The sequence below is a fragment of the Mytilus trossulus genome, chromosome 5 (genome assembly GCF_036588685.1).
Source record: "Mytilus trossulus isolate FHL-02 chromosome 5, PNRI_Mtr1.1.1.hap1, whole genome shotgun sequence".
In the NCBI taxonomy this organism is placed as follows: domain Eukaryota; kingdom Metazoa; phylum Mollusca; class Bivalvia; order Mytilida; family Mytilidae; genus Mytilus; species Mytilus trossulus.
The window spans coordinates 41,288,233-41,312,251 of NC_086377.1; positions in this window are offsets into that span (position 1 = coordinate 41,288,233).

Below are 24,019 nucleotides of genomic sequence, written 5' to 3' on the forward strand. Positions count from 1 at the left end.
ACCCCAATGTTGCCTTTTTCTTCAGATACCTTTTCATACAGCAACAGTTGGAGACAAAGGGTAAATACTATTTATGCATATTTAGAAGTTAAGCTGATATGGGAAGGGGGTCTTGACCCCACTTATTAATGTGCATATGAGTGATTAGTATGATTAAATGTTCATAATGGTACCAAAAAATCTTGTTTTTTTAGACTAGACTTCTCAACTTGTCTGCTTTAGGGATAATGGTAATTTATCTTATATCAAGGAAAATACCAAAATTTCAAATAAAACCTTTCTTATATATTTCTAAGTGAAGAATATGTGCAATATTGTTACATGCTAATTTGTTGTGTGGTGCTAAAAATGTTTTTGGCTTTGAGATTCACTAGATCTGTGTAAGTCATTCTTCCCATACAAATATGTATTTTGTTAGGTACATTTTTCAAAATTGCTTACTAGGACATTTTTCAGGGACCATTTTAGAGGGAAACACCTGTTAGTCGGACTCAATTGAATGTTTGAACATTTATAAATCTTCATTAATCTGAGGCAGTTGTGCCAATAGAAGTTATCTTTTGTACGTTATAAATCGTTTCATTATTAAATGATCAAATTGTAGCTACTAAATGAATATATCAATATCAGGGTATTATAAACTAATCATATATGATATACGTTGAATATCATTTAATCAAAATATCAACTTAACATTACATGTCTGTGAAAATTTATATATGTTTTCCTTATATTACACATAATTATTTGTCAAATGTTTTCTGGTATTAAATTGATAAAATAAAAGACTTAACGACAATAACTTATGTTTTGCAGGACAAAAGTATAAAGCAACAATAAACATGGACATTTTTTAACAAAAACGGTTGCCAAGACATTAAAAAAGCTGTATGTTTGTATTCTTCATTTTCAACAATGTTATGACGTGTATATTGTTGTAAATACTCCGAGAATGGAAATGGGGAATGTGTCAAAAAGATAACAACCCGACCATAGATCAGACAACAGCCGAAAGCCACCAATGGGTCTTTATTGTAGCGAGAAAATCCCGCACACGAAGAACTTCTTCAGCTGGCCCCTTAACAAATTTGTATACTAGTTCAGCGATAATGGACGTCATACTAAACTCCGAATTATATACAAAAACTAAAATTAAAAATCCTAAAAGACTATTTAAAAAGGCCAGAGGCTCCTGACTTAGGACATTGCATGTTGGTATCGGAATCGCTTCACTGTTTAGTGATATCCTGTGGTGTCTGTCATTGATGTAATTTGTTCGTTGTTGTTCTGCAACTTGAATGTTGTGTCGATTATCGTCTATCATACGTCTATCTGGTCGTCTATTATATTATTTGTCGGTGTCTTTCTCTGTGGTTAATGTTCTTGCGGGTATTTGTGCTGTATTTCTGTCACGTAGTGTTGTCATTTTATCGATATTTTGTTAACATTGTCAAAAAGCGGAGGTTTTGCTAGCTTTTAAATCTGGTTCAACCCACCAGTTTTTTCTTAAACGTTCATGTACCAAGTCAGGAATAAAGAAGTCGTTATCACATAATTCGGTTCTATGTATGTTGGCGTTTGTTTTTGCTGCACTTCAGTGTTACTGTTGTTATTTGTTCTCAATTTATATTTGATGTGTTTCTCTCGGATATAGTTTATAACCAGGATTTGTTTTTCTATTAATCGATTTATGACTTTTGAACAGCGCTATGCTAATGTTGCTTTCATTTGTATATTGTCGTAAATACTTTGAAACTGATATTTTGAAAGAATTTTGCATCTGGATAATGGCAGATTTTGGTCCTCAATGCTCTTCAACTTCGTACTTTATTTGGCCTTTTTAACTTTTCTGGATTCGAGCGTCACTGATGAGTCTTCTGTAGACGAAACGCACGTCTGGCGTATACTAAAATTAGTCTTTGTATATATGATGAGTCTATTAGACATTCCAGCAAGAAGACAAACTAATAATATATCTGACTGTACGCTATATTTTATTTTTTATACACACTAATGGATTTTTATTATATAAAAGATATGTCATTTGTTGCACTATTGTACATGAACTTGTAAGATTTTAAATTTTGTATCGAAATTGTCCTTAAAAGCAAAGGAACTTGTAAAAAAATATTATTTTGTTTTACAGTTATAATATATTATATGAAATTATTGACAACCATATTCTACATAAGAAAATACACGTACCAAGTCAGGAATGCGATTGTTTCTATCCGATTAATGTGTTGGAGCCTTTGGTTTTGGCATTTGATAAGGGTCTATTCGGTATGAAAATGTTATGGTGTGTATAAAAAAAGACGATGTGGCATGATTGCCAATGAAACACCTCTCCGATAGAGACCAAATGACACAAAAACGAACAACTATATCGTACAAACACATCGTAATTGACAACCAATTTTGATTGTAACAATACAACGTATGAATATAGGGTTCATTTTAGTAAGTTTTGCTTCATTTCTTTATATAAGAATTTGTGTATCAGGGGAATCTCCTTAAAAAAGTCAGTATGATCGAAACTTAGATGAACTTTATGTATTGATTAAGACATGCAAACGCCATTCGATTAGACATATGATTTTTTTCTGTCGAGATGTTGGAAATTGACAATTATAATTATCATCAACCAAGTTGACAGTACTTCGGTTCTGTCTATACTGACATCTACATGTATAACCATTGACATATTTACATAACTTTACTGTTTGCAGTATTTGAGGCGTTCGAAATACTTAGGATTTTCTACCCCAGGAACTGATTACTTAAGCTTAATTTGTGCCATACGAGATGGAAATAATCATTTCAATTTTTTGTCTGTTCGTTTCATTTTTTTTCATTTTAAGTGATGTCGTTACATGTATCAGTTTGTTTTTATCTATGAGTTGGAATGTCCCTCTGATATATTTGGTCAATCGTATACCATGTGTGCACCGAATATGGAGTGGGATATAAAAAAAAAGTTGTTAAGATTTGTTGGTCTTTGAGAATGATCTGTTTGTACTTTGGTTCTGATTTCTGATTTCATAAAAGAATCGGTAAGTAGAACTGCACAGTAAGTATCCATTGGATTGGCTATTCTCCAATCAGTATTAAACACTTTTTCGACAACATTGATTTCTCTTTTTCTTTTGCAAAGAAGATCTCTGAATTCTGCGATTAAAAACAAGTATTCAATATTGTATTGTTTTGGCGATTTGTTGTTTTTTGTGTGTTGTTTTTCCCATCTTTTTTTCCGTATGATATTTACGACATGTGTTAAAACAAAGAGACAGCAGCGTTAAGTTGCATGCACGAACATTTTGCTTAGCCCTTAAAATTATTCTGAAGATTTCCAATTTAAAAAATGTGTTGCTTGTTGGTGTTTTCTTTTTATGACTATTTTTATGGAGATGGGGAATGTGTCAGAGAGACAACAACCCGACCTCAGGTTATCAATGTAGCGAAAAATTCCCACACCCGGAGGCGTCCTTCAGCTTTGCATTTTTAAATGACGAACACGTTTATATATGTGAATATAAAGTATGAACGATTAATAACCAGCTGTCATAAAGTTTCTACACATGAAGAAGAAGTAAGAAACATAGCAGTGCTATGTTTCCACAGATGTTTACAAAGTTTAGTATTAATGATGAAGTTGTCATTTCCGTTATATATTTTAAGAATAAATTTTATACTATTTCTTTCAGAAATGTAAGTATCAAAACGTTTCAATGTTTAATCGCCCCTTTTAAAAAGTTGGTACATTGGTTCATATAAAATCAACACCTTGTAAACGGTATGTCCAATTAAAAAACACTTTCTATTCTGAAAAAAACTGTTCATTGTTGTTTTTCCTGCAATGCAACATCAGTATTCTCTCTCACTGCATGCATGTGAATCTTCTAAAGGTGACTTAAAATTTATTCAAAATGTAAAAGTTGGAAGTAGCTTCATGATGCATGTAACATGATGTTGCCTTTCGTTGTATATTGATTTCTGTATTCTTTATTCCTTATTTGAATAAACTGCTTGACCTTGGCTGACTTCTATTCACCTTAATTCTATGAGATGAAAACGTCAGCAATCACTTTTACATTGAAATCAAAATTCATGTATATACGCTTTTCATATTCTACCTCGACATATTATATTGATTTTTTTATACTGTATATATTATTGTACTTATACTGGATATTTTAATTTTACGAATTTCATTCATCTTATGTATTACTCTTGTGTTATTGAAAACAGACCCATACTGAAAACTAATAAGCAAATACCAGATATGGTGTTTAACTTTTCTACACTTTGAAATCCTTTCGCTCTTAGTTTATCTAATTGGTTAGCAAAGGTACCAGGCTTATAATTTGATACAACAAACGCTCTTTTCGTCTACTAAAGACTCTGTACCAGACTTATAATTAAATACACCAGACGCACTTTTCGTCTACATAAGACTCATCAATGACGCTCAGATCAAAATAGTTAGAAAGCCAAACAAGTATAAAGTTGAAGACCATCGAGTACCCAAAATTCCAAAACAAACGTGCAAAATACAGTTAAGGGAATATATTCCTTGGATAAGAAAACCTAAGCATTTTGAATAATTCATACTTTTGAAAACAGTTAATTTATGAAAATGACCATAAAATTGGTATTGAAGTCAAAGCCGCTGTGCTGACTACTGGGCCGGAGATACCATCGGAGACGAAACGTCCACCAACAGTGGCATCGACCCAGTGGTATAAATAGGTACCAAAGGTACCAGGTTTATGATTTGATACCCTAGCACGCATTTCGGCTGCTAATATCAAAATAGTTAGAAAACAAAACAAGTAACAAGTTGAGGAGCATTCAGAACGCCAAATTATGAAAAAATATGCCAGTTATGGCTAAGGTGATCTATGCCTTGGATTAGAAAATTCTTAGTATTTCGAATAATTAATACTTTTCTTCACAGTTAATTCATAAAAATGAACATAAAATTGATATCCATGTCAACAACGAAGTACTGATTCTGGGCTGGTGGTACCCTCTGAGACAAAAAGTCCACCAGCAGTGACATCTGCTTAGTGGTTTAAATAGTTATCAAAGGTATCAGTCTTATACTTGAGACGCTAGACGCGCGTTTCGTCTACATAACACTCATCAGTAACGGTCAGATCCAACCGGTTTGTTAATAATAAAAATCGATATCTTAAATTCTGCAATGTTTTGGTATGGAACTTCTTCATTATGATAGAACGAGATGTTTTCCAATCGAAAATATTCTTCTTTTTTTCAATTAGCCAGCTACAAAAGAAGGTTCAAAAGTGAGATACTACCAGTATACGAATAACATGAAGATATATAGAAAAATAACAGATCGCGAAGTTTCCCCCCCCCCCCCCCCCCCATCTATAATTCCTATAAAGGTGCCTTCTTTATGTTTAGAGTTAATTGTACTGTTTATTACTAGTAGTTGACATTGACCAACGTAAACTTTGTTTTTAACTGTATCTATAATTCTCGTTTTCACGAAAATGTTCCACTCTCCAAAAAATGTTCCATGAAGGCGAATATACAAATAGGAAGATGTAGAATGGTTCCAAAAACAAAAAAAAGAAACAATTTAAAATTTTATGTCATCATACAGCCTTTAAGCTGGTATGGGTGTCTTTCGCCATCTTGTATTGTAAAAAACAGAGAATCTAAGGTCCATATTTTCTATCAAATTAGCAAAATTTGATGCAGGAATGCAGATTTTAAATGTGAATTTTCATTTAAAAGAACCAATTTATAAGAATATAACTTATAAATATTAACATTTTTACAAGTGTAGATTATTTTTGGTTGTTTTTTTAATATTTTCAAATTTGCAATATAAGGGGAGGTAAGTCTAAAACAGTGCATTTTCTGAAGGACTCTTCATGAAATTTTTATATTTGTCTTTTAGCCGGAAAAAACGCACGGTGACCCTATCTTTTCTTTTGATATTCTCAAAGCATTGTATGAAAGCAATCTTTTCCTAATGTATTTTACAATTCTATCATTTTGTTTAGTTTCTATTCACAAAATGTTGTTTTTCTTGCATAATCCATACAAAATTTGTCATTTTGTCACAACCTGTAGCTTAAGAAAATGCACGGTGACCTATCATTTTTTTTTAATTTTTGAACATGTATCAATAGATACTACATTTTGAACAAATTCTATCATTTTTATTTTAGAATCCCATACCACCTTAACAATGAGATAAATTGTGTATATCCAAGTAAAACACTTATTTAGAGGTTATCAATTATTGGCTGTCTGTTATCACTGTTTTTTTTTATTGCTGTCATAAAAATTTTGATTTGTGTTATAAATGGGTTACATGCAAAAGTAAAATCACAAAAATAACTCACGACAAACACTGTCATATTCCTGACTTAGTGCAAGGCATGTTTATGTTGTTGCATTTAATAGTGATATGGTTTTGGTTTTCATTATTTTTAGTCAATATGATGACCAATAACTTACTAAATCCACGTCAATTTTGAATTGGCAATAATTGCACATTATTTCATTGTATAGCAATGAGTACTGGAATGATTGCCCATTGGCATTGTCTGGGAATTATTATCAACTAGAAGCATTAACACCTAAGTAAAACATGTAGTAATGAGTGATACAAACGATTGCTGTAATCCTAAAGATTTTATGGAACTGTAGATCTTTCTAACCATATCATGTTTATTTTGTTTGAAGCGAAAGATGGAAAGACTTGTAGTGCTGCTACTGTAGATTTTTTATGCTTTAGACAGAATTGATGCAGGGATTCTTAAACATTTACCATTGCATCATCACCATATTTATCAGAGATTTACCATGCAATCTACTGTTTATGCCTTTTTATGTTTTGTTTGAAACGTGTTGTACCCCTATTTGTGACATGTTAACCTATTACGTCTGTTTGTTTTATTAACACATCGTTTTCAATATAAGTGAATTATATGAGAACGCCATACAAGTGAGATATATAGTTAGCAGGTTTAATCAACCTACATAAGAAAATGCCTGTACCAAGTCCGAATTATGATAGCTGCAGCTAACTATGAAACAACGTTTCATAATTTTTTTCTACATACGAAAATGTATATTCCAAGTCAGAACAGACACGTTATAGTTATTTTAAGACAGACAGCTAGATACCATAAACATACTACATATACACAAGCCAGAGTCTGAGCTTGATTTGCCATATGATATAAAAACTAAACTGACGAAAAAAGGTCATTTATTCAAAATCATAAAATGCAAAAAATACATTTTGCAAATAAAACATTTGACATAAAAGTTCATATTTAATATGAAATAATAATACATAATTACTACGAAATTACATCAACTAATATCATGTCAATTGAATAAATGACAAAGAATAGCAAAGGTGGGGAGAAAAACCTGCCCCATAAATAAACATATTTACTTCAAAAGATAATATAAAGGGCGGTATGTGGGTGGGAATTTTGAACAAATTGTTTGATAAGAATCACAAGTTAACACATCAAATGCTGATGATAAAAGGAAGTGACCACAATGCACTTACACGTGAACTCGTGCTGACCCGCAAGGCCATTGACCAATAAGAAAGATGATATCCAATCATGCATTGGTCATAAAAGAAATTTCTCTGCACGTGAAAACAAGTTATCTAATTTCAACAATTTATCGTTTAATTAAGTAGGACACTCTGACCCTTTGACCAGACTAGAGACATTATACATTTACAGTAATAAAAGCTCACTCTTTTATTTAAGTCGGTTAGTAATAACCAATTAAAAAGAATTATCTTCTCTGCTGTCTTAAATTATTTTATTCCGCTTAATTTTCAATTAGCAAATAAAACTGGTTTTAAGACAGACAGCTAGATACCATAAACATACTACATATACACAAGCCAGAGTCTGAGCTTGATTTGCCATATGATATAAAAACTAAACTGACGAAAAAAGGTCATTTATTCAAAATCATAAAATGCAAAAAATACATTTTGCAAATAAAACATTTGACATAAAAGTTCATATTTAATATGAAATAATAATACATAATTACTACGAAATTACATCAACTAATATCATGTCAATTGAATAAATGACAAAGAATAGCAAAGGTGGGGAGAAAAACCTGCCACAAATCCACTCTTTGGCTGAAAGAGTGGATCTGAAATCCACTCTAAGGCTAAAAGAGTGGATCCCCCACCCGAGGACTCTGGCGACGTGAATATAATTATATATGACTTGGAAAAAAAAAAATTACATTCACATACATGTACACCAAACACATATCACTTTAGTATGTAAAACGTTTCCACATTTAGCAGAAATATTAAAAGTTCCTATTTTCATATACCAAGATATTACTTTAAAATTATCTCTTACTGGTAAAAATGATAAAAGGTGTAAATCTTATTCCGACCAGGATCACAGCAATTAAATTACAATAGAATCGCAGTTACAATGTAAGTATGATTCAGAATTCATATTTCTTTTTACATCCAGACATTTAAATATAGAATCCTTTATATATTTTAGTACAGACAATTAGTACTTTGATTAACCGAAACAATATCTTTAATTTTAAAAATTCAAACAAAACTAAAGTATATTTTTACAAAGCCCTGGATCCTTCCTAAATACGAAGTTTTATATCTGACTATTTCTGTAAGGGATCATGAGCAAAGGATTCCCAAACTACACTTGACATTTTTCAATCGAAAATATATAAATATAAAAAAGAATATGTGGTATGATTGCCAATGAGACAGTTCACCACAAGAGACCAAAATGACACGGAAATTAACGACTATAGGTCATCGCACTGCCTTTAACAATAAGCAAAGCATATATTCCATAGTCAGCTATTAAAGACTCCAAAATGACCATGTAAAACAATTCAAACAAGAAAACTAAAATAAGTATTTAGTGTAAACCTTTTTTAACTCTCAGTTATTTTTGTTGTGATCCGAATTGATATGAGACTATAGAAATAATTTTCGTAACTCATGATACGGTAAAAGGAAAAGTTTTAGTCACAATTTTTTAAATATACAGCTTTTTAGAAATTTAATGACTGGTGAACATCACCATTCAATATTAATAGTAATAATTTATATCGATAACACCACTATAAAAAAGGAGGAATACACCAAACTTACTTCAACCTAACATAAAATAAATTCATTCCTTCCTGGCATGATACAGAACTTATTTTAACAAACTGTTATTGCAATGCAATACATTTAAAAGGTTTATATTGTATAGTAGTAAATAAAGTTGTAAAATGAAAAATATATTATTCCAGCTTTAAGTGATGTTTCATTTAATTTTTTGTACCTTAATTGCGATAAAAGTGAAAAGATGTAAGTTTTAACCGAATAAATATTTATAGCTTTTGACACATACTATAAACATTTAACCAAAAGAAAAAAAAAACCAATTTAGTTAATAACCAGTTTAGTTAAATATAAAAACTTTGGTTTGTGATGGATTTATCTCTAAAGACAATAGCATTTAGACAACATTGGAATAAACCATTAAGTCGTTTTATATATATAATTTGAATAATTAGTATGAATAAGCACGGCAACATTAAAAGCCATAACATGATTTACGAATTATTCATGTATACATACAGGAAGTTAAACCGAGCCTACCGAATGATCCCATTGACATTCGAACAATGTGTAAAGACAGCATGAGGAGGGCGGCAATAAAGACATAGATTGTATGAAATAAAGATCACAAACGTTTTAGCAGGCTATACTGACCCAAACAAGATACATTGAAATTATGTGAAATAAAGATAAAAACCGTTTTGGCAGGCAATGCTGACCCAAAACAAGACAGTTGTAACTATATGAAATAAAAATCATAAAACGTTTTGGCAGGCAATGCTGACCCAAAACAGGACAGTTGTAATTATATGAAATAAAATCATAAAACGTTTTGGCAGGCAATGCTGACCCAAAACAAGACAGTTGTAATTATATGAAATAAAATCATAAAACGTTTTGGCAGGCAATGCTGGCCCAAAACAAGACAGTTGTAATTATAAGAAATAAAAATCATAAAACGTTTTGGCAGGCAATGCTGACCCAAAACAAGACAGTTGTAATTATAAGAAATAAAAATCATAAAATGTTTTGGCAGGCAATGCTGACCAAAAACAAGACAGTTGTAATTATATGAAATAAAGATAATAAACGTTTTGGCAGGCAATGCTGACCCAAAACAAGACAATTGTAATTTATGAAATAAAGATAATAAACGTTTTGGCAGGCAAAGCTGACCCAAAACAAGACAGTTGTGATGGTATGAAATAAAGATCATAATGTTTTGTCAGGTAATACTGACCCGCAACAGCTGAAGTATAAAGTTCTGATACTAAATTTATTCTTCTTAGCTGTTAAATTCTATAAACGTATTTGACTTCAATCCTTGAATCACGGATACTATTAGGACCATTCCATCCATGAACTGCGGTAGAAGTCTTTGTTTGTTTTATTTTCCTTCCTCTAAAACTAAGTGCTGTATTTAAGTAACGAAAGTCCTGGACAATTAACGACATAGTCAACTTTAAAGAGATAGTGGAATAACATTAGGTGCTTCGAGCTTTCATCGTAACTAGGGTCCAGTTGTGTATCAAAATGCTGATCGAAGTCGTATTTTGTAAATTTGTATTTATAAAACAGTCAATTAGGCTTTGGTTAGTCAATGTTGATACGACTCGCACTTCTGGATCAAAATTCTAAGCTCGAAATTAGGTATGTGTCCTTAATGTCAGTGAAACAGCAACCCATCAATATTCGTATGTTCGTATTATCGGCCTTATGGCATACCGCTGGCAAAAGAAAGGATATGGAAGTTGTTGATATCACGCTTTATTGCACACGTCCTTAAATGGGGAAAGTTCTTTCGTAGATGAATGCCATTCTTAGCTCTCTTCGTCCATAGTCAAGGCATGAAAATAAACAAACAAAAAAAGAATATAAAATAATGGATAAAATTAAATTCTCATTAAAAACAAATTTGGTCTTACTCAAGGACCACAAACATAACGCATGTTAAGGAATAATATGCGATAATTAAATTATCAAAGTTTCTCTTCTTTAATAATCAACCATTAAACAGAAAAGATGTTTTTATCATGTATTAAATGAAGAGTATGAACTTTAAAATATCATCAGTATATATCTATATATGGCTTGTCCAATGTTATTTTTATTAACAAATCTAGTATATAGAAAAAAGCAAACGACCTTAGAGTGCATAAGTATCGGCATAAAAATTATCAATTACGTTCATCGCAACCCAAGCTACATCATTTACATGAATTATACTAGTAAAGATAAATAAAATAATATAATAAAAACATGTATTACAAACTGACAAACATGTAAATCTGACTACATGTATCAAAATACTGGCAATTTTGTATGTAGTTAAAGAATTGATTACAAAATTAATTTATTCCAAACCAATCACCATGACGAAAAAATAATTAAATGTAGTTTAGCATGAGTTTCATGGCGAAGCATAAAACAATACAGAGATCATAGACCAAGCTACTACGACCTCTGCAAAAATAAAACATGCGTTTAATGACGAAGCATAAAACAAAACCCACTACATATTAACTTTACAAAAGCAAATACACAGAGGTCATAGACCAAGCTACTACGACCTCTGAAAAAGTAGTATGAGTTTCATGACGAAGCATAAAACAATACAGAGAGCATAGACCAAGCTACCACGACCTCTGTAAAACCGAAGCAGCATGAGTTTCATGACGAAGCATAAAACAATACCCACTACATACTACAATATTTGCAAAAGTAAATACACAGAGGTCATAGACCAAGCTACCACAACCTCTGAGAAAAATAATACACAGAGGACATAAGTACAAGCAACCACGCCCTCTGCGAAAATTTAAATATCGTCCACATTACCCAACAGGCAAAGACAGGTAAATTGGTTCGTAATAAATAAGCATTGGGTTGCGATAAACATATAGGTAAGAGACATATCCTTTTTATACCGATCACATAAAGCAAACAAGTACACTTGCATAAATTTAAATATTAACAATTATAGCGATTAGGCTAACTTGCAAAATTATAATAAGCTCAAACCAAACTGCCGTGACGAGATTTACGAAAGTAGCACGAGTTTCGTGACATAGCATAAAACAATTAACTCTGCATAAAACATAATGAAAAAGCACATACACAGAGGTCATAAGGTCAAGCAGTCAAGCTCACTGCACCAATTGAAATAACTCCAACCTTACCCAAACAAGTAAGTCAAATGGGTTTGTAACACAATAGCTTAGCATTAATACTTAAACTGTCTTGCTCTTTCATATACGTTAAGAGTAATTAAAATGTATGGAACCGTTAATAGCATCATATAAATTATAAGTGTATAACTTTGCATTCTATCATGTATGGTATTATTATCGTTATGCAATAATCCAATTTTTAATTGTAGTAAAATTTAAACGAATCATGTATCTTACAAATACATAAGGCGGATATACGTTCTGCAAACATTATGATGCTGTAAAGGATGCAGTAACTTGTAAAATTACAATCAGGTTAATCATCAGATAAATGATAAATAATTACATTTTGATCGCAAACGCATAGTGTCGCCACCCACATGAAAATCATATTGACCCAATATCTCTTTGACAAAGAAATGAATTTGACCAACTGCTCATGTTTGGCATAAATCTAAATAGTGAGTTTTATCCGAATGAAAGGATGGTTAAAAAAAATAACTGTACGTTTGTTCAAAATGTAAGCATAGAATAGCTTAAAAATAAAAGTATAGTTCGATTTTACCTGAAATAGCTAAAATGAAATCACTCCAGTCCAAAATTATCCATAAAATAAAATTTTGAACAAATTGTTTGATAAGAATCACAAGTTAACACATCAAATGCTGATGATAAAAGGAAGTGACCACAATGCACTTACACGTGAACTCGTGCTGACCCGCAAGGCCATTGACCAATAAGAAAGATGATATCCAATCATGCATTGGTCATAAAAGAAATTTCTCTGCACGTGAAAACAAGTTATCTAATTTCAACAATTTATCGTTTAATTAAGTAGGACACTCTGACCCTTTGACCAGACTAGAGACATTATACATTTACAGTAATAAAAGCTCACTCTTTTATTTAAGTCGGTTAGTAATAACCAATTAAAAAGAATTATCTTCTCTGCTGTCTTAAATTATTTTATTCCGCTTAATTTTCAATTAGCAAATAAAACTGGTTATCCAACGTTTGTGTGTTTGACGTGTTTCAAGTGTTCGAGCTGTTGATTTTGCTATTTGATAAAGTATTTTCGTTTTGAATTTTCATCTGAGTTCAGTATTATTGTGATTTTACTTTATATTAATGCTGATATTTGAATACATAAGTTGCAGAGATATAGACCAAACAACAACGAAAGATCACATTTTGACCATAATGATGTAAATATTTTTCAATAAACTACGTGTTATAACATATGTAGCAATACAGAAATCGTATTTGTTTCATGCAAACATTACAAACTGTATCATAAAAAATATTGTAATAAAACGTTTATTTATTCAATGACGTTTAATTTACAGTCAACACGTTCTACGAAATTATGATTTTATGTTAATGTTTACATAATATATCAGGATAAAAATTGTGTACCAAATACCAGACAATCCATTCATTATCACAACTTGTACTTGAAATGAAAAAGTCTGTTAATGTGTAGCCATAGGCTATAAAAGAGGGACGAAAGATACCAAAGGGACAGTCAAACTCATTAATCTAAAACAAACTGACAACGCCATGGCTAAAAATGAAAAAGACAAACAGAAAAACAATAGTACACATGACACAACATAGAAAACTAAAGAATAAACAACACGAACCCCACCAAAAACTAGGGGTGATCTCAGGTGCTCCGGAAGGGTAAGCAGATCCTGCTCCACGTGCGGCATCCGTCGTGTTGCGTATGTGATTACAAATCCGGTAAATAGTCTAATTCGGTAGGTCAAATTCAGAAAAGGGAAGGGAATTGTAGTTACGACGTAAGGAACATATCAGATATCATTTGTGAAACGGATATTCCATAACGGTCAACCAACTCGTGATGGCGTCCGTAAAATTTACGAAGGGATGATATCAACTTCACCATTTGGAACTCTATAAGGTGTACAAGGGGCAGAGCTACTTCTGGAAAAAAAATGAATAGCTCACGTCATTTTTTTTTCTTGTCTTCAATTGATATTTCACGTTCCATAGAAACATGAAAGCATATATACTGTTCTAACATAATTCTAATTTAATTATTAAAAACACATGACTTAACATATTTGCCTATATACTGTCATCAAAGTCATACTGTAATATACTGAATGATATCTTAGTCTTTAAAAACATGTTAATTAAAATTAAGGAAACAGTAGAATACTGCTGATCGAAATTCAAAATCGATTGAGACAAAAATGAATCCGGGTTACAAACCAAAACCGAGGAAAACACATCAACCAAAAGAGAAAAACAACCAAACAACAGACACACTGAATGGAATAAAAAACAATTGACAATGCAACACACAGAGACACAACTAACATTTTCCTGACTTGGTACAGGACATTTTAAAAGAAAAAGTTGGGTTGAACCTGGTTTTGTGGCTAGCCAAAACCCATACTTTTATGGCAATGTTAAGTATAACACTAAATTGATTACCATAACATGACAGGAACACAGTACAAATGAATGCCAGAACATTCAGAACAGAACAATATACAAATACACAATACAATAGTACATTGTCCCTGCACCAGTAATTGTGAGGTTTATCATATTTATGTGTGATACATGGTTTTGTTGTATTCATCACAAATTCAGTAATTCGATCTGTTTCTACAGTGTATTGTGATCGCTGACAACTATTTGACTCAACTGTTTAGTTAGTTGTTTGAGACTCACTTAGGTTGTTGTATCGTCTTTTCCGAATTGCTTTAAATTTTGTCGCTCGTTTGACTTTTATAAAATAATATACGGAAAGGTTTTATCATAACCTATAAATGCTCACATCTTTGTCCTGTGGTCTTTAATTGTTTTCTCGTTAATTCATTTCAATTATGTTACATATCCAGGTTGGTTTAGCTCTGCATGTTGATATTCAGGATTGAAAAATAAAATATGTTAACATAGAAGATGATGATCGTGACACAAACCGTGTTTCAAAAATCCGGATTGGAATGTCTATGAGTACCGGATATTGATAAGCTGAATAAATACAACAAAAGAAATAGCTGTTCAATTTTTATTAATCGATAAAACGAAAACAAATCTGGGTCATAAACCAAAACCAAGGGAAACATACAACTACAAGAGGTATACAACGTAAGAACAGAAACATTAAAATTTAACAACAACAAAGCCAACAAACATAGAAACGGACAACTAGTATTCCACTATCCGTATAATTAGATGTCTTACTTCATACTGATTTGTACCAAACAGAAATTTATGTGTGAGTTTTATGCTAGCTTCCTTTTAACTGTGTAAACACAATATCGGTGCAAAGAACTTATGTGTAATATATAAGGAAGATGATGAGCTACATCAAATAAAATCATTATCAAATACATTAAACATTTGTCTTTTTATTGATTCAATAAACGTACTGTCGCTAGGAACTTTTGATTAGAAATAAAAAGACATTATTAACTACATCCATTTTATAAAGATCACATTTAAAATATAATCACAGCTTCGAAGTTATCTACGGTACTCTCACGTATTTAGAGTTAATAAACCCCTGAAATAATTGGTAACAATACAAAACGATTTTTGAAAGTGTCAACATATATGTAATATTGACAAGGGTGTAATGGAGTGAACTGAATTTGAAGAGTGACATGGTAATACATTAAACAGGTTTATCGAATAGAATTAAACCTTCCATCCATAAGTTAAATGATAAATGGTGTTATGAATATTCGTTTCATAAGTGTTTTACTTAAATGTAACTTATACTGTAGCCTTCTGTATCTGAGTCTAAGATATACCACAGACACGTTTATATTTAAATCAACAGTGTAACGACTGAAGGTTTGATGAATCTGTTATTGGAATATGCACCGGTTTTTTCAGATTGTTCTTTATCATATTATCCTAAATATAGATTATACCGCATCAATAAGAGTGATACGATATTTCTCTACCGGACACAGATAAATAATAAAAGTACAAAGCAATACATGCCGATATCTATCCTTTTGAATTCAACTGTCTCGAGGTTATAATTAATATCTTCCAATACGTAATTAGATAACGGGTGATTTTTTTTAAATGATTTTTTTACGATATCTAATAGACAAACTTTGCACTGACCAGCAAAAAGAGATGTGTTCGTTATCCTGTAAAATCAGTAATTTTTGACTCCATTTATAGTTGCGATTTTCTAAGATTGGACAAAAATACAAGAATAATTTGAGAATATCGACAAACATTTTTTTTGACGTCACAATATGAAGTTCACAAAAAGCCGGAAATTTGACGTCAAAATTATATTTTATCAATCACGGACTGGGATCATACAAACTACATGTGTACATTTATATGAAAATGTAATCAACTGGCTGGGAAAAGTATAAAGTGGTTAAATATCAGAGAATGTAATTATCGGTACTTTGAATTAACCCCCCATGAGCAAATTTTGTCAATGGTCTACAATCTATTTTGCCTTTTTTTTGTTCGCGCTGATAATGCTGTATTAAACCAAACGCGCGTCTAGCGTTAAAATTTCAATCTTAGTATCTATTATAATTTCATTTGTAAAACTGGCAATTGCTTGTTGAAAGTGTCAATATAAATATAATATTTACAAGGATGTAATGGAATTTTAACAGTAACATGATAATACTTTGAAAAGGTTAATCGATTACCATCCATAGGTAAACTAATAAATCGCGATGATGGAAGCTCTTCATCAGATGATGTGTTTACGATATGCAGACAACATTTCTGCTGAACAACAAACACATGTGTTCAGTACACACTATTATAATACATAACAAAGAATATATCAAACACACTTTGTAATTGCCGATCGCCACCAAGAATAGAAGGACACCGGATTTTATAATACTAGTAATCTATCATCACAAACATAATATTCTATGCAGATAATATCTTTATACATATAAACAAATGCTTTCAATACGAAATGAAAACATTGACTCCGTCATAAACGAACCCGCCGGCCAGGAAAAAACAAACAACCAAGTTACTAAGTCGATATGGAAACCTGTTTCCAAACCCAAACGCTCGGAAGATCGTCTGCAGAGGTGTACATTGGACAATCCTGAAAGTTTACATTAACAAAATATCATTAAAATGTGTAATAGCAAACAAAAATACCAATATATAATACATAAACAAGAACAAATCAAACACTAATGAACCAACATTAAATCTGAACTTGACCAGTTCGAAGTTGGCGAGAGAATGATCTAAAATGAAATTAACCTGCGAAAATGACCATTCACGTGATACTACAATTAATATCACGTGTCCATACATATATTTGAAAGAATCGTTAGTACAATAATTTTCCTCTATACTTCAAAACGCGGAAAATTATAATTCGTTATACTGTAAATTCAAAAAATATTGCGCCTATATATTTTTGCATTTTCGAAAAATAAACAAAACTGCGAGATAATTTATTCTTATTTCAGAAAACCTGCATACAAATATTTTGTTTTAACGTCACAATAAGAAATCCAGAGAACACCAAGTATATTTGATGTTGTAATGTAATTTGACCGATGAAGAACTAAGATCAAACGAATCACACGTTAATAATGACAATGTCATCAACCATAAGGGACAAATATAAATATGGTGAAAAATAGAGAAAGTATTTTATCGGTTCTCTGGTGATGTAATAAGATTAAAACAACCCATAATAACTTCTCTTCGTCGATCTTCATACCTTAGTTGGCTTTTTTTTCAAGCGTAACTAAGTAGACTGTAGAAGACCAAGTGCGCGACTGTGTAGAGAAAACATTGCATTCCTGTTATCTACGACGATTTCATTTGTAACACTTACAATCGCTTGTTGAAAAAAGTAAAATCACAAAAATACTGAACTCAGAGGAAAATCAATTAGGAAAGTCCATAATCACATGGCAAAATCAAAAAACAAAACGCATCAAAAACGAATGGACAAGAACTGTCATATTCCTGACTTGGTACAGGCATTTTCAAATGTAGAAAATGGTGGATTAAACCTGGTTCTATAGCGCTAACCCTCTCACTTTAATAACAGACTCATCAAATTCCGTTACATTTACATGATGCGTTAAATAAACACAATCAATAAAATAGTCAAAATATGGGAACATCAGTCATCATCGTATAACAATTTAACAGGACACAACAACATCTACTATCTACGAACACATGGATTGATTTGAGTGTCTGACGTCAGAAAAATTATATACGTCACATAAATTTGTCGTTCAATGTGCATACAATAGTTATCAAAAGTACCTGGATTATAAACAATTTTAAATTTTACATAGGCAATGAGCGCAGACAGGGTTAAAAAATCAAAAGTATGTAAGAATAAATTACAGAAATCAAACTAGTCCAAAAGTTATACATAGAATTTATGAGAATCAAAAACTTTTAAAAGGAACAATTTAACAGGACACAAAAACCTATCCACGAACACATGGATCTACTTGAGTGTCCGACGTCAGAAAAATTATATACGTCACATAAATTTGTCGTTCAATGTGCATACAAACAATTTTAAAATTTACATAGGCAATGTACGCATACAGGGTTAAAAAATCAAAAGTATGTAAGAATAAATTACAGAAATAGACCGAGATTCAAACTAGTCCAAAAATTATACATAGAATATATGAGAATCCAAAACTTTTTAAAGGGGAACAATTTAACAGGACACAATAACATCTACTGTCTAAGAACACATGGATTGATTTGAGTGTCTGACGTTAGAAAAATTATATACGTCACATAAATTTGTTGTTCAATGTGCATACAAACAATTTTAAAATTTTTTCATAGGCAATGTACGCATACAGAGTTAAAAAATCAAAAGTATGTAAGAATAAATTACAGAAATAGACCGAGATTCAAACTAGTTCAAAAGTTATACATAGAATTTATGAGAATCCAAAAATTGTCAATTCCACTACGCCATTGATTGATTTTGACGTTTGTGGTTCAACGTATAAAGTAATTCATAATAGAAATATATCATAATGACATATTATAGACAAATATCATACTGACGGGATCTTTTAAAGTACAGAGTCATGTTATAAGCACAAAAGAAATACAAAGAGTCACATATACAAAACAAATCACCAAAAAATGAAAGCCAATACAAACACATTGACGAGATGTATAAGTACCGAGCCACGTCAAACGGATATCACATAAAACCACTCAACAGTAAAAGTAATCTTAATAATAGAACAAAAACAAATAAAAGAACAATAAAACATGTTGTTAAGATGATACACAACATCAGTACGCAGAATCTATACATCAAGACCATCATGTATTATTTGAGAAGTTGATACGGAATATTTATCAACAAGGTCTTGGTACCTTCCGATGAACTTTTTTAGAAAAAGGACGAGACGTTCTTTGACATACCCCTGGTTCATCAACTTTCTACTCAGACACTGATGACGTTTTACAAAGTCTGAGTAGGAGCTGCAAGCTCTTGAATATCGAATAAGTTGGGAAATATATATCCCATATGCAGGTGAAGTTGGTATATTGCTACTAAGGTGGGGGAAATTTATAATTTCGAAATTAAAATCGTCTCGTTTGTCATAGATTCTGGTACTGAGATGACTGTGTAAGTCAAATTCGAGATATAAGTATAAAAATGAGGCGGAGGAAGCCGTGTCTGTTGTTTCTTTAATCTCGAGTTCTGGGGGATATATTAATGGAACCCAATCAGAAAAGTTCGGATTGTTTAAGGAAAGAACATCATCAATATATCTGAAAGTGAAATTAAATAATCTGGCTTCTTTGATCCTCTTGTTTTTGACAAGTGTCTGGAGGAACTCCGATTCATATGAAAATAAGAAGAGGTCGGCAAGAAGAGGCGCACAGTTTGTTCCCATAGGAATGCCGACAACTTGTTGGAAAAGTCTACCTCCAAACTCAAAAAATATGTTGTCGATAAGAAACTCCAGCATACTGAATACTTGTTCTTCTGTGTAGCATGATTTACCTTTTTGTTTGTCACTATTAACGAAATATGCTTTATGAAATCCCAAAGTAATAAATTTATAGCGTATGCTACCATTTTTATGTTGAAAGGCATTGTGGATAATTTCTTTTAGGCGATTTTTCAATTTTACATGGGGAATGGTGGTATACAGGGTTGAAAAATCAAAAGTATGTAAGAATAAATTACAGAAATAGACCGAGATTCAAACTAGTTCAAAAGTTATACATAGAATTTATGAGAATCCAAAAATTGTCAATTCCACTACGCCATTGATTGATTTTGACGTTTGTGGTTCAACGTATAAAGTAATTCATAATAGAAATATATCATAATGACATATTATAGACAAATATCATACTGACGGGATCTTTTAAAGTACAGAGTCATGTTATAAGCACAAAAGAAATACAAAGAGTCACATATACAAAACAAATCACCAAAAAATGAAAGCCAATACAAACACATTGACGAGATGTATAAGTACCGAGCCACGTCAAACGGATATCACATAAAACCACTCAACAGTAAAAGTAATCTTAATAATAGAACAAAAACAAATAAAAGAACAATAAAACATGTTGTTAAGATGATACACAACATCAGTACGCAGAATCTATACATCAAGACCATCATGTATTATTTGAGAAGTTGATACGGAATATTTATCAACAAGGTCTTGGTACCTTCCGATGAACTTTTTTAGAAAAAGGACGAGACGTTCTTTGACATACCCCTGGTTCATCAACTTTCTACTCAGACACTGATGACGTTTTACAAAGTCTGAGTAGGAGCTGCAAGCTCTTGAATATCGAATAAGTTGGGAAATATATATCCCATATGCAGGTGAAGTTGGTATATTGCTACTAAGGTGGGGGAAATTTATAATTTCGAAATTAAAATCGTCTCGTTTGTCATAGATTCTGGTACTGAGATGACTGTGTAAGTCAAATTCGATATATAAGTCTAAAAATGAGGCGGAGGAAGCCGTGTCTGTTGTTTCTTTAATCTCGAGTTCTGGGGGATATATTAATGGAACCCAATCAGAAAAGTTCGGATTGTTTAAGGAAAGAACATCATCAATATATCTGAAAGTGAAATTAAATAATCTGGCTTCTTTGATCCTCTTGTTTTTGACAAGTGTCTGGAGGAACTCCGATTCATATGAAAATAAGAAGAGGTCGGCAAGAAGAGGCGCACAGTTTGTTCCCATAGGAATGCCGACAACTTGTTGGAAAAGTCTACCTCCAAACTCAACAAATATGTTGTCGATAAGAAACTCCAGCATACTGCATACTTGTTCTTCTGCGTAGCATGATTTACCTTTTTGTTTGTCACTATTAACGAAATATGCTTTATGAAATCCCAAAGTAATAAATTTATAGCGTATGCTACCATTTTTATGTTGAAAGGCATTGTGGATAATTTCTTTTAGGCGATTTTCCAATTTTACATGGGGAATGGTGGTATACAGGGTTGAAAAATCAAAAGTTTTGATGGAACTTATTTCAGAAAGAGACCGAGATTGGAAATTGTCTAGAAGTTCTTTAGAATTTTTAAGAATCCACATATGGTTAATACCACTACGCGAGTAAACAGTTTCACAGTATTTCCGAAGACCCTCTTTCACTGCGGACAGAATTTTAGTCAATCTAATAGACAATTCTTTAGTGGAACATGAAGATGAGCCAGCAATATACCGTTGTTTGTACGGAATTTTATGAAGCTTTGGTATCCAATACAAACAAGGTAAGTCCTCCGATTTGGTGTTCAATGTAATGTTTATTGAAGCCATGAAGGACTTATGATTTGCTAAAATCTCATCCTTGTCAAATGATAAGTCTTTGTATGTGGGATTACCTGAGTGCTCCGTTATACCCAATTCTTTTACAAGACATTCGTAGTAATACGATTTACATACAAAGACAATATTATTTGAAGCTTTGTCCGCAGGAACAACAACATACTTATCATGAAGAGTTGATAGACATTTCATGACCTCTTTGTCTCTGAAAACGGACTTTGGTCGATCGTTCACACAGTTTTTCAACTTGTGAATGCGACGTTTTATCAGAGACCTGATAGTTTTAACCCATTCTGACAAAGTGTCCAGTTCAACTTCTTCTCGCTTAGCCCATGCTCTGGCGTAGTCCTCAATAGAATCCATAATTATTTTGAAGTTATGGTTCCAATTGATGTGTTGGGGTTCTCTAAACTTAGGACCATGAGAAATCACCTTTCGGAGATTTTCATGTTGAATTATATTTAGATCCCCAGTTATAACATGACCAGAGGGGCTGTAATTATAAGGCGAGTGGGAACAGTCACATGTCTGAGGGTTTTTTAGGTATTGTTCTAAGTCAAGGTCCTGCAATGCCTGTTTATAGTTAAATATTTTAGGTGCAATCGTTTTGGTGTAACTGTAGGATACAATAGGAACAGACTGATTTTGAAAATAAATAGGAATTTTAGATGTTACCTCCTTGTGATGTAGAACGTTGCAGATATTGATTGCATCGATTCCTCTATTGGCAAAATCAACAGGAAGGAATCTCCTCTTTTCTTCATGTAAAGGTTCAGATCTTACTGGTTTGAAAAGACGGAAAAGAGCTACATCACAAATAATACTGACTAGTCTGTATATTGCAGAAAATGTATTGGTGCCTCCTTTGTCAAGTGCAAAATCTCTCAAACGTTTAAGAAAATTAACTGGCAGTGAAAAGAGAATAGTTCTTATGTAATGTAACCCTAGTGGATGATGAAGATGTGAAAGAAGGTCATCAAAGCTCCCAGATGGTGATCTAGATTTGGAAGACTTTTTTACATTAGGCCGATGGTAATGTTTTTGCCCATGACTACGTTGTTGTCGTAAGGTAGTATTAAATAAACCCATTACATTAACATCACTGCAGGCAGGACTTGACAAATTTCCTACTCCTTTAATATTGTCATTGCAACCATATGGCATTGCAGTCCCGAACTCCCTTATCCAATAATTTTCTCTATCTTTGCGGAAGGGAGTACTTAGTACAGGGCTATTTGTGTGGTGATAAATTTTCTCAATGATGCGTACTTTCATAGATAAAGAAGGATCATGGTCCGGTTGATTAAAATGGTTATAAAGAACCCTAAATTGAGGATCTTTATTATCAGACCGGTGTTGATTCATTCTTTTACGCAAAGTTTGACAAGTTTCACCAACATAAAGAAGTCCACACAAAGTACATTCGATTCCGTACACGACATTGTCCGTGGAACAGTCCAGAGGCTCGAAAGATTTAGTATAATATGTTTTAGATGTTAAATTACTAGTAAAATCAGGAGTCGTGATTAACATATCACAAGTCTTACACGTACTCCTTTTTCCTTTTTTATGTTTACAAGAAGAAATGATAGGTGTTGATTCACTTGTAGCAGGTGTATTTAAACAGTCGAAAACATTGACGCAGCATGGCTTTAATTTATGAAAGGTATCTGATTTTTTGAAATAATAATTACCTTCTGGCTGAACATAAGTCAAATCAGGGGTATCCCGGAGGATATTCCGTGGAACACACAAATCAAATGCTACAGTGTTCCGTGCAGCAAAAGAGGACCTTGGTAACCCGGGCGACGTCCCAGCCGGTTTGTTCTTCGTAAAGCTACCAAGTTAATGATGCCCTCGGGGAATAATCCACCAGCAGTAAAGTTTCTTCTAGGAAG